The sequence below is a fragment of the Cryptotermes secundus genome, unplaced genomic scaffold (genome assembly GCF_002891405.2).
Source record: "Cryptotermes secundus unplaced genomic scaffold, Csec_1.0 scaffold183, whole genome shotgun sequence".
Lineage (NCBI taxonomy): Eukaryota > Metazoa > Arthropoda > Insecta > Blattodea > Kalotermitidae > Cryptotermes > Cryptotermes secundus.
In genome coordinates, this window is record NW_019729899.1 from 1,505,157 (window position 1) to 1,525,299 (window position 20,143).

Below are 20,143 nucleotides of genomic sequence, written 5' to 3' on the forward strand. Positions count from 1 at the left end.
AATTTCCTTGCAAGAAATAAGCGTTTCAGGAATGTAATAAGTAGCTGATTAATTCTTACAACACATGACCGTGGTACTGCCCCCTCATATAGTCTATATTTTGGTAAGATTAGCCGTTTTATAAAATTTATGAACCTCATTTCAAGTCTAAGTAGAGTGAGCACTGTTTAGGACAGATACTGACCAAAATGACATTCGCCAAACAATTTTTATTAGAGCTTATAAATATTAATTTCTATTTAATCTTTTTATTACTGCAACCAGCATATAACAAGGAGAATTCCTTCGTGAGGAGCTAATAGTCCATCACCTGGCAGAAAGTTTCCACATTTTATTATGAAGATTGAAATGTGAGCGCCGGGTTCACGAGTCAGTACTCTGGTGACTACCACGAGTCAGTACACTGGTGACTACCACGAGTCAGTACTCTGGTGACTACCACGAGTCAGTACACTGGTGATTATCACGAGTCAGTACTCTGGTGACTACCACGAGTCAGTACACTGGTGACTACCACGAGTCAGTACTCTGGTGACTATCGCGAGTCAGACGAAACCAGTTCCTATCATCACACACTACACATACTATTTCGTTACCTTAAAGTTACCCTTCCAACTACAAGTACGTCTTCCAATGGTGTTTTCCCATCAGGCTCTACGACTAATATTTTGTGTGCAGTTTTGATCTATCGCATTCTTTCCACATGCGTTACAAATCCCGTCCTCCTTCACATGATCACCGTACAAACGTTTGGCGCGAAGGAACATATGAAGCTCCTCAATGTCAAGTTTTCTTCAGGCAACACTTTGGTAGCATGTCTTCCACAACTGACCATATTGTTGCTGTTGGTATCTTACCTCTGTGTGACATATTTGGTAATTTCGACCCAAGAGTAAAGTCACGTGCTGCAGAATATCTTCTCTATATCAATATGGGCCCATATACCAGGGTTTATCCGGCTTTCTGTAAGTGTATCAGTCTTACAGTCGTCAGGCATTTGATCAACATAAAACCTGACTGTGTGAATGACGGGATTTGCAACAAACCTTACTGCACAACCCATTACTGTAATTCTCGCGAGACGCCTGCTCACATAGGCAGTACATGATGCTTGCAGTTCGCTCAGTGTTTGCTGTCCTCTGGTGTGCTCCGCCATTTTCTGCCCACCATCCCACTCCGGTTTAGCGCTTCATTTTCATTAACACTGTGTTTTGTAACTCCGCCTCTCTGAAACCCATATTTTGCCATTGAAAGTAAAAGTAAAGTAAAGCTATCCCTGTAACAGGCCGTGAAGGCCCATAGGGTTGTGAGACATTGAGGGTCCCACATTTTCTAGACAATCGGCTCAAAGATGGCGGTAAGATTGTCAGCATTACGCGCCGGCCGCGCTTTACGCCCCAGGAAAATTATTTCATTAATTCCTGGTACTTATTTCTGTTAGAGGCTGAGTCAACCCCAGGCCCATAATGCGGCTGGAAGGATTAGACCAATTGAGGAAAATTCAATGACCTCATCGGGACTAGAACCCGCGACTTTCCGGCTTGTAGCATAGAGCCTCAACCAACTACGCTACCGCGTGCGCCCCCCCCCAATCATACTTTGCCATGCAAGCGAAAATTCAGTGCAGTATCTTTCATGTCTAGGGAACATCCTCGCAAAATCGTACTCCTAATTATTCCTATCATAACATGTTAGACAGCTTTTCTTTATTGCTAGTGGGGTGGGACTAAGTCCCTTGTACTGCGGCCACTTCTGGCCTATTGTACCAGCCCCAGACGATAGGTCAGGGTCATTGTGGAGCAACTGGTGGAATCAAGATTGGCAGGGGAAACCGAAGTACTCGGAGAAAACCTGCCTCAGCGCCACTTTGTCCACCGCAAATCCCACTTGACCAGACCCGGGATCGAACCCGGGCCGCTGCGGTGGGAAGCCAGCGACTAACCGCTTCAGCTATGGAGCGGCCTTTGTTACACAGCTTTCTGCAGAAACATATATATAAATATCCAAGCCGCAGAACAGAACAGACAAAAGGCAAACTGCGGAATGCTCGGGGGAACCATGGCCAGAGAATAAGGAGGAGCGATCTCGGATATAACATGATCGTATGAATACGTTTCTACAAGAACACGGACAAGGGGATCGTAAGTACGAGTACATAAAATAGTTATACCTGAGCTGAATATACGGATTGCACAAGGCACAGAGTAACGATGAACATTTTGTTTGCAACGAGTGATAAATCTCAAAATCTAATTCAGTTCTGCCTGCAATAGGAAACTGAAATTATCTGTCCAGGTAACAAAGCGTGTTTCACGTGTCTGTATCTTCTCCGTCATGTATCAATTTGTGTTTTATATTTCTCTGTCAAACGTGCGAAAGAACAAATTTCACTTGCAGGTTACATGTTTGTATCCTTATCTCCCTCTAACCAGCCTGAGTTTTTCTACTAATTGATATTTGTAATAAAACTGATTAGACACTTTGACTTTTGCCTATTCCGAATTCGTAATTTGTAGCCATATCTCATCACGACTAGGATACAAAAATGGCGATATATGCGGTCCTGCGTGGCCTGAATAAGAATATTAGAGTCACGACGTTGGTATGGCTATGGAAGTTTGAATTTATATTAATTTGATTACTGACTTCCTCATGGACCTGAGCCCTTCTGGAGGAGCCGCCAATTCTGCAGCTACTCAAGAATTTCCCAGCATTTTATGGAACCCGAAGGTTCATTACCGTGTTCACAAGAACCCTCCACTGGTCCCTGTCCTGAGTCAGATCAATCCAATCCATCCCATCCTATCTCTCTAAGGTCCATTTTAATATTGTCCACTCACCTACGCCTTGGTCTTCCGAGTGGAGGAGTTGTTGTTAAACTGTGGCATTCTGTAGTAGTGATGAAAGACAAATTAGTAAGCTCCAAGTAAGGTACAAAGATTATGAGGGTGCTTCCCTCGGCCTAACAGCAGGCAGCAGCAACGGCGACGGGTTCAGATCCCAACTCCTAAGCCCATGTTTATTCCATACACTTTCAACCGAACAGATTAAAGTAATAATTTCTTCGTTACTTGTTATTTCATACTTGTTATGGTATTGTAAGATTTGAGGCTTTCACGGCGGTGACTATGAAGAAAGCAGTCTTTTGGGATTTGGCACCGTGTATAAGTGGTGTTAACCGACGTTTCGGAGGAACGTATCGCCTCCATCTTCAGGGTAGAAGAAAATATAAGAATTCTGCAAGCGAAGCAGTCTGCTTTTACCGGTTCTCACGGTCTCTTCGCTTGCAGAATTCTTATATTTTCTTCTACCCTGAAGATGGAGGCGATACGTTCCTCCGAAACGTCGGTTAACACCACTTATACACGGTGCCAAATCCCAAAAACTGCTTTCTTCATTGTTATGGTATTAATACGTTATTACATACTCTCTCTATTTTATATTTTCGAACGTAGCTTCATAGTTCTGCAGAGTCTCTATAGCTGTATTCGTTAATATAGAAATATTAATACAGAATTTTTAGGCATCCTATATTTATCTCTGTACCAAATACCACGCCATCAAAACAAAAAATTTATAATTTTGTTGTTTTATATTCTGCATATAATTTCTTATAAAATATGTATATTTTGTGATAGTCTATAGCATATAACACACAGTGAAACCATTGCTCAATTTCAACATCTATTATAAAATGAAAGGCGGGAACCTGTTTTCAAAAATAAGGATATAAATTATAAGTTTAACTCTTTTTTTTTCTAAATATCTTTGAAGCCAGTTTTCCTATGGAGAATAAGAGTGTAAGTTGAAAAAACAACAACTGGATTACACAAGGAATAAAAAATATCTTGTAAACATAAAAGGGGTCTGTATGCAGACAGCAAGAGCAGTAATAATCCCTACATGAGAGCATACTATATAAGGTATTGCAAAATCCTGAGTAGAGTCATAAAAGGGGTTAAAAGGCAGTATTACTGTAGGCTTATAACAAAATCGAATAATCAGATAAAAACAACCTGGAATATAATAAAACATGAAACAGGAAAATCACATCTGACTGAACAGGCACCATCTCTCCTTATAAATGCTGAAAAAGTTGAGGACACAGGAGAAATTGCAGATGCCTTCAATACTTTTATTCCAACAATTACAGAAAATCTAAACTTTCATCAAGAAATGGGAGATAATGTCATCTCATTTTTAAGAGAGGCAGTCCCAAGAAAATTCCCTGGTATTAAAACCATTCAAACAACTGAAACTGAAATAAAAATTATAATACATTTCCTCAAAACAAAAAACCATTCAGGTTATGATGGAATAACAAGTAAAATTTTAAAAGTTTGTGCATCTCTAATCAGTAGCCCATTAACTCACATCTGTAATCTGTCACTATACACAGGAATCTTTCCTGATCATCTTAAGATTTCAGTAGTAAGACCACTATATAAATAATGGGACAAGACTAGTAGGTACTAGTTGTAAAACTACAGGCCAATTTCACTGCTAACTACTTTCTCTAAAGTACTTGAAAAAGTTATGCACAATAGGTTAAGCCATTATTTTCAGAGTAACAATATACTAGTACCAGAACAGTTTGGCTTTAGGAAAGGAATTTCCATTGAAAATGCAGCCTTAAGTTAACAGACAGTTTGTTGAAATCTATTAATGAAGAAATGCATGTTGGTGGAATATTCTGTGACTTGGCAAAGGCTTTTGATTGTGTAAATCATGAAATTTTACTAACTAAATTACATTTTTTTGACATTTAAGGAATAACGTTAGGTTGGTTCAGAGCCTACCTAAGAGATAGAAAACAAAAGATTGAAATAAAATTATAAAATTCAATCCAGAGTACCTTCTCAAACTGGGGAATAATAAAACAATGAGTTCCACAGGGGTCAATTTTGGGGCCTTTGCTTTTCATAATTTATATAAACGACCTCCCTCCTACACTAAGGACGTCATCAATACCTATATTTGCAGATGACACTAGTGTTATAATTTCTGGTAAAAATTTAGATGATTTCTGCATGTTATCAAGCAAGGTTCTTTTGAAAATGAGTAAATGGTTTTCTGCAACAAAAAAAAAAGCTGTCCCTGAACCTATAAAAAACAAATGTAATAAAATTTATAACAAAAAACTCACCTCAATATCCATTAAACATAGGATATAATGATAAATATATAGAAGAGGGAGTAAACACAAAATTCCTTGGCTTGCAAATTGATAATCATTTAAACTGGAAAACCCATATCGATCAGTTGATTCCAAAGCTAAAGTAGAGCATGTTATGCAGTTCGATTCATGTTACATATTAGTAACACTGACACTCTCAAATCGATCTATTTTGCTTATTTTCACTCTTTAATGATGTATGGAATAATTTTCTGGGGTAATCATCTGACAGTAAAAAGGTATTTATATTGCAAAAGAAAATTGTTAGAATGTCAAATCCCGTAATTCCTGTAGAGACTATTTAAGAGACTACAGAACTTAACTTTGCCTTATGAATATATGTATATTCATTATATATTCATTAATAAACTTCATTACAAATAACGGAGAACATTATCAGATGAATGCGGATGCTCACAGTGTTAACACAAGGCATAAACACTGTCTACATAAACCAACTGCTAACCTCTCATGCTTTCAGAAAGGAGTATATTATGCTGGGATCAAAATTTGTAATAACCTGCCTTCTGATCTCAAAGGTCTTATGAATGAAAAGGTACGATTTAAAATAGCACTGAAAAAGATTCTTAAATACACATTCATTCTACTCTGTTGATGAACACCTGTTGTCTAGAAAATAACTTACGTATCTTTAAATAGCCTTGTGTGTAGTCACTGTGTAATCTTGGTGTCTCTTGTGTGAGAACTCCATTGGGTCTGTACAAATGTTTTGTATTTATATGACATATTCCACATCCTACAAATATTTCGACTAATTTTGGATCCATGGAATATAATGCACTGTAACACCCTGTTCACACACTAAGCTGACTTTGTACTTCAGAACTTCGCGCATCAGCTTTGCTATTAATTGGTGTAGGAACTTTATATGTACGACTTTGAGGTTGCTTCCGAAGGCAAACTTCATACTAAGCTTCATGGGAATCGGCCAATTAGTTGAAAAATTGAAATGGATCACCGAAACAGGAGGCATGGTGATACCATTCAATCGTTTTTTTTTCAATAAGAATGGAAGTGGGGGGATCATACGATATCTGACCACGACATTCTGTTCTGCCAATCATATTTACTTGCTCGGGGCTTAGGCTATAAGCTGGACATTCTTGATCACAGAAAACATAATTTGATAGGTTTCGTCTGTAAAAGTATAAGTAAAGGTAAGATTTGAGGCTTTCACGGTGGTGACTATGAATAAAGCAGTCTTCTGGGATTTGGCACCGTCTATGTGTGGTGTTAACCGACGTTTCGGAGGAACGTATCGCCTCCAATTTCAGGGTAGAAGAAAAAATATAAGAAATCTGCTTTTACCGGTTCTCACGGTCTCTTCGCTTGCAGATTTCTTATATTTTTTCTTCTACCCTGAANTTTGTGGTGGATAAAGTGGTGCTGGGGCGGGTTTTCTTCGAGTGCTTCGATTTCTCCTGCCAATCTTCATTCTACCAAATTCTCCATCATCATAATCACCCTGGGCAGGTACAATAGGCTAATCAGTGGCCGCCGTGCCGAGTGGACCCAGTTAGACTCCAACCCCCACTAAGCAAATAATCCCCGTAGCAAGACGTGGAGGCCCATAGGGTTGTGAGGTGTTGAGGCTCCCACATTTTCTAGGCAATCGGCTCAGATGGCGGTGAGGTCAGCCTTACGTACCGGCCGCTCTTTACCCCCAGGAAGATTCCTGGTATTCATTTCGGTTAGAGGCTGAGTCGAACCCAGGGCCATAGTGCGGCTGGAAGGATTAGATAAATTGAAAAAAATTCACATCATCGGGATTCGATCTCGCGACCTTCCAGCTTGTAGCATAGTGCCTCAACCAACTATGCTGCCGCGTTCCCCAGGTTTCGTCACTTCTGTACGTAATGTCAACGAATCATTTTCTTGAAGTATGAAGCCGGGTACCGTTGGTACCGTTCTGGGCAGAAGTATAAAACATTCATATTCTGCTTCGTTCAAACTGTACCAAAATTCTTAGTGGGCGGATTCAGGTAAATTACAAACCGTGTGTTAATAATTTCTTTTAACACAGTCCCATCCGACAGAATTACATGAGAGGTTAAATATGGAATGTAAGATATCATATGTAACAAAATAACAACGTATTTATCGAATCTCATGGACTGTTCAATCACCCGGTCATAAATGTCAAGACAAATATGGGAAAGAACTAACCTGATTTGGATGGTCGTCTTCTAATGTGTCAATGAATTCGGATTTTATTTATGATTTTGCCTTAACCCAAAATAATTTTATGAGATATTACGTTATAGGCCACTGTATCTAAAAAAATATTAAACTTAAGGAAAGAGACCACTGGCAAGACCAAGGCATAGGTGGGTGGATAATATTAAAATGGATCTTAGAGAGATAAGAGGGGATGGTATTGATTGGATTGATCTGGCTCATGATAGGGACCAGTGGAGGGCTCTTGTGAACACGGTAATGAACCTTCGGGTTCCATAAAATGCTGGGAAATTCTTGAGTAGATGCAGAATTGGCGGCTCCTCCAGAAGGGCTCAGCTCCATGAGTGAGTAAGTAAGTAAATCCAAATTATACAAAAATGCATTGACTGATGAAAACAACGTCAAATAGCAACGAAGGAAAACAGTAAGTAATCGTAAAAGATAAATAAAATGCCATAAATTGTATGATAATGACAGATATGCTTTGAAAGAAGTTCTGATACTGTTTGCTTGAGGTTAACTTGGCACTCACCTTGGGTTCCCATGTTGTCAAGCGTTACGGGTGAAGATACGTGAGCCCTTCAGACAGAGACCGGTGACCTTGCTTCGCTAGTCTACAGTATATCACACACGTCTGCATAAGACACCTTTGAATATATGCAACTTCACGGCACTTATGTATTTTATCAATATGTTTGTATTGATACAGTGTATGTATGTTCACAAAATCATGAGATTTCCTATTCATCGCTTATTATGAACACATCTACAAGCACACCTAGAATTATTTTCCAGATAGCTAATATTAAGTAAAATAAACTTGCTCTTAATGAAGCTACAAAACAGCCACATGATCCAGGCACTAAACGCACCAATCTATCCGAAAATTTATCGTTATACAGACATCACAACCGCGCACTACACACGCGACTTCCTGCTCTGAGCAATACTGAATCCGGTTGCATGTCATGTGACCAATTCACTCCACAGACATTTACCTGCACGAGAAATGCAAGTGAGAGAGTAACTGATATCATGTGATCCATGCCACTGCCATGCCTTGCTGCCAAGACAAGCCGTGCTCTGATCTCTGCGTTGGAGAGGATTGCAGGTACAGTCACTTCAGTGTATCACAGCAAATTTACAAGAATGGTGGCCCTGAGAACACAATTGTTTTATTTAAACGGCAATAGAAAATTATTAACATGTAGAGAAGACCAAGGCCCCCGCAGGTTATGTACTTGACTCTTCGCTTCTGCCGTTTGAAAGAGTTGCATGATTGTTAGTACGACAGAAGGACATGTCAACTAGCCTGAGGCAGTGGTTACTAGAAGAGCAAGGAATTGTTTTTACTTTATTTAACGATTTTTCACAAATGTATTGCCCACTTAATGTATAGTAAGAAACTCAATGGTTATTACCATGAATGGCATAGGAAGGGTTCGAATCGAGCCTTCCTGGCCTATTTCACTTTCTATGTCCCTATATCCTAGCGGGTTTCTATCCTTGCTGTTCTCCTGATGTAATCCTGTCGGCGTTTGTTCTCTTCGTCGTGGGAGACTTGTTTCTCATTCAGTCTATTTTATTTACGTATTTAATCATTTTAATAATATTATATCAAGAACAGAGCAACATCAAAAACAATAAAACATAACAGTAACAATAATAATTAATTTATTTGAATGCTTGCGAACAGCCGGACCGCCGCAGTGGTCTAGTGTTCAGAGTTCCCGGGTTTGATACCCGATGCTACCAGATTTTCTGAGAAGTAGTGGATCTGGAACAGGGTCCACTCAGTCTCGTGAGGATAATTTAGGAACTATTTCAAGAAAATAGTGGCTACGGTCTAGAAAACCGAAATACGTCCGTGGGGATTCGTTACGCTGAACACGCTACACCCTATATCCGCTAAAGTTGGCACTACTTTTTTTACTGTTAGTGGGGTGGGACTAAGTCCCTTGTACTACGGCCACTTCTGGCCTATTGTATCAGCCCCAGATGATAGGTGAGGGTGATTGTGGAGCAATTGGTGGAATGAAGATTGGCAGGGGAAACCGAAGTACTCGGAGAAAACCTGCCCCAGCTCCACTTTATCCACCACAAATCCCACTTGACCAGACCCGGGATCGAACCCGGGCCGCCGCGGTGGGAAGCCAGCGACTAACCGCTTGAGCTATGGCGCGGCCGTAAAGTTGGCACTAACTTCGCCGACAAGCGGTGGTCGCTCGGTCGATATAGTTCCCTTGCAGACTCAAGCCACGGAGTTTTTTTGTTTTGTTTTGCTTGCGAACAGCCAGTAGCATCACAGGCTAGTATTGTACGTATACACAACTAAAGCTATGCTACAAAGTAGACTAGGAAGTAATTACTACAAACTAAAATAAAACAGATAACACTTCAATGGAGCAACAGGAGCAATGGAATAAGCAGGGAAAAGAAACAAAAACGAATCTCTTCGAGGGAAATAATATGCTTATTAGAAACGTCCAAAGATCTGCAGATGCTCTTCGTGGAAGTGTCACGCCTTGATGTAGGGATAAGTCTTCATACATTACTCACATTAAAGGCGAAAAATTCTCCATAATAGACGAATATTTGATTTCTCTCCCGAAGACGTAGTAGTAATAGTATTAATAATAATAAGACTCAGTTAATTGGATAGTTTGTTCACCCACTGGATTTAGCAGCATTTTATTCACACATTCTTCTTATTGTTCAGTTTTAGTTAAACAAAATGCATTTCTTCAGTTTACAGTATTTCCAAGTATTTTGCGGCAGGACCCATGAAATTTATAAATAATATTGTCACGTTTCCTATTACTGGACAAGAAATTAATGGGTTCCGGATCAGAAGAAGCTGTTTATTTGATGACTCTTTAAAATTGCAATTAAAATCGCTCTGAAATAATGTCTTCCAGAAGATGCAACCCGACTAGTCGGTCGTCTCGCGCGTTTTGTCTTCGACGGCTTCTCTTTCTTCCACCGCTACTCTTGGTGGAGTGTCTTTATTCTTAGTCCTTCGATCTGCTGGTTACTTCTGTTCCGAGCTCTGCTCCGTTCGCCTCTGATCTCGTTCTGACCTGTTCTCCCAGTCCCAATCCCCAGTCACATTGCTTTCTGACGGTCAGTCAGTCAGTAAGTCTTGGTGTCGAGCTCCAGATGTTTATTACTGTTCAACGTTATGGTTTTTTTTTGTGGGGCGTCCTCTCTGACGAGAGGACGGGTCTGTCTTTTTTACATGCTACTGGTCCTTGCCAGCGCAGTCTCTCTCGGGTCCGAGTCCCTTGGGACTCGAGACCATATTTTACTGTCTCAGATTTGAGACTTTCCTTTTCGTCGCCTCCTACGACTCGCAGGGTCACGGTGGAGGTATTCGACCCCGCCTTCACACGGGCATGTTGTGACCTGTTCTCAGTTCTCCTATGGTCCCTTATCTTCTACTGTCGGACGGACTAGAAGACACCTTCTTGAAGGGTTCTTTTTCATGTGTTAGCTAGTGTATTCGTTACAACGGGAACCGCCCTAGTTCTGGCTTTCATTACCGTGGTAACGTATGTTATGTATGCGCTGTCTCGGGAACGTGTTTTAACAAGCCGTTGTCTAGCAATGGACGCCCGCTCTGGCACAAGATATTCCGACTTTTATGCGGCACGCCACAATATACTCATAATTGTATTCAGCAATAATTGATCAGCGGATCATCAGACAAATGGCGGGAAGATATCTTGCAAAATGTCCACTTGAATGACCGAGGAGTGCACATGATAAAGACAGTAATTTACGTGAAAGTCAGAAGGACTGTTTGCCAGGATGGAAATATTTCAGGATGGGTTCCATGGCGAGATTTTTGGTTACCGGTGACGCTCCTCAGGTTCCGCTGTCACTGTGTTAGTTACAGGAACATTACGAAGGATAATAATCTTTTATGATATACAAGTTTTCATATATAGAAGTTATTTCTGAGAGGAAAATTTCTGTGAATGCTTCATGGGCATGCTGTGTTTGTCTGACATGTATATCGCATATTTAAACTACGAATCTGTTATTACGTTTTTATAAATTTTGTGAGAAAGATCTGAGGCTCATTTGCATCTGTGAAAGGAATCGAGAAGTCCCTGCTTCAATCCCAAAGGCCACTATTAATACTGGAATAAAAAATCATTAAAAATATATCTCAGTAGTTTGACAACCAGCCACCAGAAGGCAGGACAGAACTCAAAATTTTGTATGGAATATGTTTCAGACAATTAAAATAATAAATAAAGTGTGGATATCCCGAAACAGTCATTGATTAGAACCTTTATAAACTCGGCACTGTCCACTAGTGTGTGACGTTTTGGGACCGAAATTTCAGCGTGAATTTATTTTCTCAAATACTTCTCGACTCTTATGTGAATAATATTAAATCTTATATGAAATGAAGAAGAGGTTCATAAGTGTGTTACAGCATGAGAGCTGTTCTATTTAACTAACAGATAAACGACGTGAAATGTGCATCCCTGCAGCATATCTGCCGGTGAGACAACACCAGCCTGCGTTCATAACTAGTTACTACCTCTGTGTTACATCGCATGGTTGTCCCTTCTGTAGCCCCTCCACTGCATTTCATTAGTTCTCCACAATCCTAATGGAATTATTCTACCCCACATCCCCTTTGTTCTTCCACAACTCCACCCCTTAACCTTCTACATTCCTACATTTACTTGTGCCATAATTTTTCTCTCCTGACCCGCCCTTATACCCACGGTGCAGTTAGTGTACATGAGAAATCCAGAATCAGGAATTAATTAAAAGCCATGGTGCGGTGTAGAGGCCCACAGTGTTTCGTAACTGGAAATCGCTCTCACTCCTTTAAATGTTATACATTATCACTGGAGACTCCACTTCATTCATTCATCTGTAATCTGTCAAGACGACAGGTCCACAGTCTCTTCCAAAACAGTTCCTCCATTTGATGCGATATAGAGCTTTATCCTTCAAATGAAAATATCCTCTTCTGTCCTCAAGGTCATCCAGCATCTTCTTACGTCTTCTTTCTCGTCTTCTGGCCACTTCTATCCGCCCTTCTATCTTTCCTTCAATAACTTCTTTTAGAAGGCAGTTACTGCGTAAGTTACTCCACTTTAGTTCGAAAAAATGTCGCTCAGAAGGACTGCGATACTGAGAGTTTGTTCTGCAACATGGGAAGGCGCGAGACTAGGCAGAAAGAGAGAACAGCGGAAATGCGCTCAACAAGGAAACTCCTTCTCTCGCTTCCGGTACAGCTCAGTTTGTGTCAAGGAAACGGAACAATTCTGCCAGTCGCTTGAATTGAAAATATAGTCGATAATTCTTTGCAGCACCAGCGGAGGGCAACAAGCCGTTCACGGTTCAACAGGAATCCCTAATCAAATTTCATAAACATGCAAATGTTTTCTCTAATCCCAATACTCAATAGCAGAGTAATATAAGGAACTCAAACAAATAAGATCTAAAACTTTGTGACGACGTTACATTGCTACCAGCATTATGTTTTTGGACATGATCCATTCTTGTCTATTTTTTAAAAACCGTCATGTTTCTTTTAAAAAAAACACAACGTTTCGGAGACTGATTTCTGTCCCCGTTCTCAGGTAAAAACTACTCAGGTGGGTCCAATAGATATCTCCGGAGATGTATATGTAATATTATGTGTACTGCTATTCTGAATTTTAAGTTGTTTAACAATTGATGCTTGGCTCATAGTTAACTCAATAGAAATCTCTTTCGAAATCCGTACCTTTAAATAACTCGTTATCCATCTCGTACAGCACAGTTTAACTTCCAAATTTCTGAAATATTTAATCTCGTTAAACGATCGAGGAACCCAAGAGTCATTAATGTCGATCTTCCTCTACTTTGACAGCCATTTGAGTCTCCTCAATTTAAACACTTCCTAGGTTACCTCATATGTTACACAACCTGTAATATTGTTTCTTGGTGCTATTATGAAAATGAAGCACACAGATCTCCCTTAGAGAATACAGGGATTTCAGTTTCGTGCTTGTAATGTAGAGGTCAGGACAGTAACTTTAGAAGGTTACATGCAAGTCTGTATTGCTGAAATGATAAATATTCGTTCCAACTGAGAAGTCGCGAATCTCGTGTGTAGTTGAATATTAATTCGCTTAGTGAGGGGTGGAGTCCAACTGGGTCCACTCGGCACGGCGGCCACTGATTGGCCTGTTGTAGCCTGCCCTGTGTGATTATGATGATGGATAATTTGGTGGAATGAAAATTGGTAGGGGAAACAGAAGTACTCGGAGAAAACCCGTTCCAGCGCCACTATGCCCACCACAAATCCCACTTGACCAGACCCGGGATCGAACCCGGGCCGCCACGGTGGGAAGGCAGCGACTAACCGCTTGAGCTATGGCGAGGCCGTGTAGTTGAATAACACATTCCCAACTTTAGTATTGGATTGAATATATGATATAATTGTAAATATCTAACCTAAACGAATTCCTGTTACAATAACTCTTGGTACGGGGTTCAAAATGTGATTGATAATTATGAAAATAGAAAACAAAACCTTTATTTTATCAGGGAATGGAAATAAAACGACTGGCGTTACCTGCAGCAATTCAATTCTATTGATGACTGCGGTACGTATGGGCTGGGGCTGATGTCACGTTGTTCAAAACTTCGGAGCTCATAACGCCGACCGTTGACTCACAATAAAAATATTTCAATTTCCACAGAGAGAAAACAGATGAAACGACATTTCCTGAACAAAATCATACGAAAACCTATTCACGAATATACATTGTTCCCAGAGCACAATAGGCGGTTAATTTAATTGGCGTGCAGGTGGATTGGCGGCTCCAAACGACATAACAACTGCTATGGGGCATGCGATAAACATATGAAAGTTTCAATCATGACTGTGAGAATGGATATTACAAAAGAGAATAGTCTTTAATATGAATTATGTTATCCACCAACTTTCTGACAAGCACAGATTTTACCGTAAGTACAGCTATGTTTAAATTTACATATGCTAATGTATTGGAAATGCCGGTCACGGTAGCCGAGCGGTCTAAGGCGTGCACTGTCTTCGCCCGCTCGGAAACCGGGATCGTGGGTTCGAATCTCACTCAGGGCATGGATGTTTGTGTGCGTTTTTCTGTGTTTGTGTACAGGTAGAGGCCTTGCGACGAGCTGATCACCCGCCCAAGGAGTCCTACCGAATGTTGATCTAGAAAAACCGAAGTGAACGGGGAAGTTCACGTAGGTAGGCCTAGGCCCACTGGGGCTGTAGTGCGAAGGAAAAAAAAATGCATTGGAAAACGATCGGTTAATAATTACACCGGTTCATAACTAATTACAGATAAGAGTGTAGTAACCATGATCAGGGTCTTTTTGGTTGTGACGTGGCGCATATGGTTCGTAGGCACAAAAGTTTCTGAGAAAATATCTGCCTCATTCTTCAGGTTATAATTTCTATTTCAATTTTTATACCATGAAGCAGGAAGCAGACAGTTTCTCAGAAACACCAATTCCATTTGCCAGACTATACTTTTTCAAGTTCCAGTACATAGTTATCACAATATTCATGTGCGTAAGAATATCAGATTTCAAAACCGTCACGGCCGGTACACCGAATGTACGCATGGCAATTTTACAAGGAAGGGAGAGTATCAGTTGGTCAGCGTAGAAACTGGACAGATATCACTAAATAACATTCTGTGCATACGCAAAGTAAAGTTCTCCCTATGCTTATGGAAGGGGAGGCATAACCATAACTTTCTTGATGTTGGTGTTAGATGGTGGTGAACGACCTGTTTCAAGCCCCAGCCGCTTACCTCCTGGGGAAATAGGCCTCGATGCCCATTGTATAGGAGGCTGGGTGGACCTCAGAGCCGGTTTGAACACTGAGGGCTGCAGAGAAATTTGTAATGCTTCTGGGAATTGAACCCCGGTCGCTAATTTTAAGTTGTTTATAAAACAAAGTACAGTATTTGGATACTTAATAGTGTGACATGACGCCTGAAAGCTGGAATAGTGGAGACAGATCGGACGTCCATTGCTAGGCAACGGATTAGTGAGCACGTTCCAGCGGCAATGAAGAGACGCGGAATTAACACATGTTGCTACGAAGATACATCCCTAAAACGAATTCAGACCAAAGCACGTTTCTGTGACAACAGATAGGCAAAAGACATTCTCCATGGTTACCAATATAAGAAGCAGCGCAGAGAAGAACAATACAGTCGAGTGTCTGGTGTGGGGGCGTAGCCCTGCGAGCCGTAGGAGGTAACGAAAATGGAAACCAGTGCCTGGAGGTTTAACCAGGCCACTCTCTATTCCTGGGGGATAAATACGGGGACCTGGCCCTCCAGGTTGGAGGACCTCGAATCTGAGACAGTAAATATGGTCATGGGTCCCATGGGACTTCCATCTGAGAATGACTGCGCTGGCGAGGCCCCAAATTAATTGTAAACGGCAGGCTCATCCGCTTATCGTAGTGTATGTTCCATTAGGACAACAGCAGCAAATGTTCAGTTAGATAATTAAAATTTTGGTCGTGGGTCTCATGGGGTTTGTCGCCAAGACGAACTGATTGGCGGTAAACCGCCCGCCGTAAAGTATCTCTGACTCTGACTCTGACTCTGATTCTGAACGATTCTGTCGTGAGAAGTTGGGCGTTCAAGTGTGGAGTGTTGAAGAGCGGACAACGGAAGCTGAGGAAGTGACTGACTCGCAAATCAGAACCCAGTCATTCACAGTAGAAGAGAAGACACTCGCAGTCCAGTAAGGAAAGGAGCGAGTCTTAATCACTGATTGCGAGCTGTTATAATTCGTTGTAATTGTAAATAAATGCCAATAAATCCAATCATCCAATCCATAACCCATTATTATTAGTCACGCAAACTCGTCATACATGACAATAAATTATGAGATACTCTCTTAAGACAGCATTTCTTCGCATGAAAATATGCACTATATTTAAATTCTATATTTGTTGAGCTGAGTAGGGAGGGAGCCGATGATGATTTACAAGACGAAACATTGATGCCTCCTCCTCCGTGGTCTGTAGTCCGCAAGCGAACTATACCGACAGAGCGACCGCCGTTTCTCGGCGAAGTTAATGCCAACTTTTGCGGATATAGGGTGTCACGTGATCAGCGCAACGGATCTCCACGGACGTTAATCTCGGTTTTCTAGACCGCAGCCGCTATTTCCTTTAAATACCTTCTCAATTATCCTCACGAGGCTGAGTGGACCCCGTTCCATACCCACTACTTCTCAGAAAATCTGGTAGCGCCTGGAATCGAACACGGGACCTCTGAGTCTGTAGCTATGAATTCTGACCACTAGACCACAGAGACGGTAAACATTAATGCGAGGAAATAAATTAATTAGTAAACAAATGCTAATGATAATAAACTGGAACAAAGTACACGCCATTAAATTTCTTATTCCAAAAATGATAGAGCAATATTTTTCGTTTAGCTTAGTGTACAAGAATTCGGATGGTTTTAATTATTTTACACACTGAGATGTTTATTTTAATGATTTCCTTCTAAATTCAGACGAACGATTATGATCTGCCTATTAATCAAAATATAATAAATAAAGAGATTTCAAATGATAATTATTTTTTTATTGCCAGTGGGGTGGGACTAAGTCCCTTGTACTGCGGCCACTTCTGACCTATTGTACCAGCCCCAGATGATAGGCGAGGGTGATTGTGCAGCAATTGGTGGAATGAAGATTGGCAGGGGAAACCGAAGTTCTCAGAGAAAACCTGCCCCAGAGCCACTTTGTCCACCACAAATCCCACTTAGCCAGACCCGGGACCGAACCCGGGCCGCCGCAGTGAGAAGCCAGAGACTAACCGCTTGAGCTATGGCGCGGCCCAACTTATAATTAAGTCGAGCACCGATTAATATAATCACATCCCTTTCCGAAGTTAGATTCAAGTACTTATAGAAAGCTCATCAGAAGCACTCAAGCATATCTAGAATGACATATTTCAATTTACAAAAACAAGGAAAGAGAACGTTTGAAGAGGAAAGCTCATGTATATAATTAACCAGTATAAGAGTTCAGTATAATTCTCTAATGGCGCTCTCAACAATATGCAGTTGTTAATTCCATTTCTTACATAACTTCCATAACCAAAAGAAGGATGTCGCAATTTGCAAAATAAATCCGATTATGTGCAAGTTTCGACTGCATTAGCATAAGCCTATTACAGTCTCACAGACAGAGAGAGGTGACTTTATTGTGAAACGCACCCAGCGCTTCCTACGTAGTAACGACGTCATTCTAGCCTGAAGCGTCTACTGGGATTGTTTGCATTTCCCCGGATAGCTATGCTCTTCAACTAACAGTACTCATCCATTTTCCTTAAAATAAGGGTCGCGCCATAGCTCAAGCGGTTAGTCGCTGGCTTCCCACCGCGGCGGCCTAGGTTCGATCCCGGGTCTGGTCAAGTGGGATTTGTTGTGGACAAAGTGGCTCTGGGGCAGGTTTTCTCAAAGTACTTCGGTTTCCCCTGCCAATTGCTCCACAATCACCCTCACCTATCATCTGGGGCTGGTACAATAGGCCAGAAGTGGCCGCAGTACAAGAGACTTAGTCCCACTCCACTAGCATTAAAAAAAATCCTTAAAATAAAAATCCATTGAAGAAATATTTTCGCATTTTATATCATTAATACGAATAACCAATTTTCATGACTTATATTTTAAGATATACATAAAAGAGAACCAATTATTCCTGTATGCAAAAACACGTCATCATTCTGATAAATGGGGTTGTTAATATCCAAACGGTTGGATTCTAATTCTACAGGAAGTAGTGTACTACTTATGTTAATGAGTTTTAATATCAATGAAGTATCGGTTGGAGTTCCATTGAATTCTTAGAGAATTTAATATGTAGTTTTCCACAACATTTCATTACCGTATTATTATTAAAATTGTTATATTATTATTATTATTATTATTATTACTATTATTAGCCTTTATTTTGTGTTTCATATTTGTGTGTTTTCTTTCTTTTTCTTTACTCATGCTTACTTTGTAATTGCTCTATTCCTACCCTGTATCTGCTTATCACGAATTTTCTCCGGGGCAATTCCGTTCAGTGGCACCCTAATTACTTTACCTTCATCATGAAGAAATTATATGTGAAGATGAAAATTGGTCTAAAATGACTCTCCACCGAGACCGAAAGTGCTATTTTGGGAATACGTCATCGAACCTTCGGCTTCTATAAAATCACGGAATTTGACGAAAGAATTATCACCTCCCGAAGGAGACAGTTGCAGCTGTTCGGCGAATTTCGGTGATCCGAAAGCACTGTCTAGAAGTAGACACGTTTATTCGCTTATGGTTTATGTAATTACTGGGACATATTACACATATATCAGGCCATTATATTTCAACTGATATTTTTTCCTTGTATATAAGGAAGTCTCCATTTCAAATCGATTTTTGCAAAGTTTACGCAATCCAGTAGACACAACGAAGCACGTTCAGTAATAAGAAACGCAAGGAAATGACGCAGGTTCAGTGTTAGGGAGAGATTATAGAACGAAGAAAAATTGACCCAATATATCACGCAACTTTCAAAATCGACTTCTTGCCAAATCCGTACGTTTACGGAGGAGGAAATAAAGTTTTCTGTATTTCGGTTCTTCATGTGGAGTAGGATGTACAGTCCCTTGGATTAGTTACACATGGGAATCGCGCTTGAGTGACTGCAACAACAAAACGCGACAGCAAGGAAGACAAATATAGATTCAATAGAACTTTATAAACAGGAGAAATCACTGAACTGATGTCAGCACACGAGCGTTCATTCCATACCACAAATATCTGTGCGTGTTACACACAATGTGCATAAGAAAATAGTAAAAAAAAAAAAAATTAATTGCAATACTGGAAGGCCAGAGTTTATTTAATGTTGCAATGCAGGATAATATTAAAATGTAACGTAAATAAATATATTTCGTGCAATTAATGGGCTCATCTGGGCTCATCCGGTTCAGAGTAGGGACCAAAAATAGGCTTTTGTCAATACGGCAATGAAATGAGGAAGTCCTTTTTTGTTCTCAGCGACTGTTTGTTTTTAAAGATAATCTTTGCTCCATGGAGATGTCAGCTAACTAATTCCATGGAGTTAAGCCTCTGTCGAGGATTAGCCATTCGCTTAGTTATTCAAGAATTTTCCAAAATTTTATGAAACCCATACGTCTGTTACAGCGTTCACAAGAGCCCTTCATTGGCCCCATACCTGTGCCACATCAATTCAATCCACATGACCGCAACCTATCTCCTTAAAATCCATGTTAATATTATCCTCTAATCTGCATCCAAGTCTACCTAGTAGTCTATTTCCTTCCGTCTTCCCCACCAAAATCCTCCATGCATTTCTCTCCTACCATGCGTATCAATTACCCTGCCGACACATGGATATCCCAAATTCTATCAGAATATTATGCAATACTTCTCTCCTAACTGAATCATAGGCTTTCTTGAAGTCTATGAATAGCTGATGTACTGTCTCATTGTACTCCCATTTTTCTCCAGTATCTGACGAATGCAAAACATCTTATCAATAGTTCATCCATTACGTAGAATCCCACACTGATGATCCCCAGTAATTTCATCTATATATGGACTTAACCTTGAGAGCCGAATTCTTCCTTACACGAGTGAGAATTAATACACTGAATAAGCAGTCGCGAATAGCTGACAAGAGGTGGTCCTCAAACTTGTTTGTTGGGCGTTCCTC

The 20,143-nt window shown here is 40.5% G+C and overlaps 1 protein-coding gene across 1 annotated transcript in view; it reads right to left on the bottom strand.

Moving 5' to 3' along the window:
• LOC111865756 (zinc finger protein 271) overlaps nt 1-8,293 on the bottom strand; it is a 189,478-nt gene extending 181,185 nt beyond the window's left edge. Inside the window, exon 1 of the mRNA XM_033751950.1 lies at nt 7,908-8,293. The gene's annotated coding sequence lies outside the window, so the exon portion shown is untranslated. The remainder of the gene's footprint in view (nt 1-7,907) is intronic.
• Nucleotides 8,294-20,143: the final 11,850 nt, after the last annotated feature.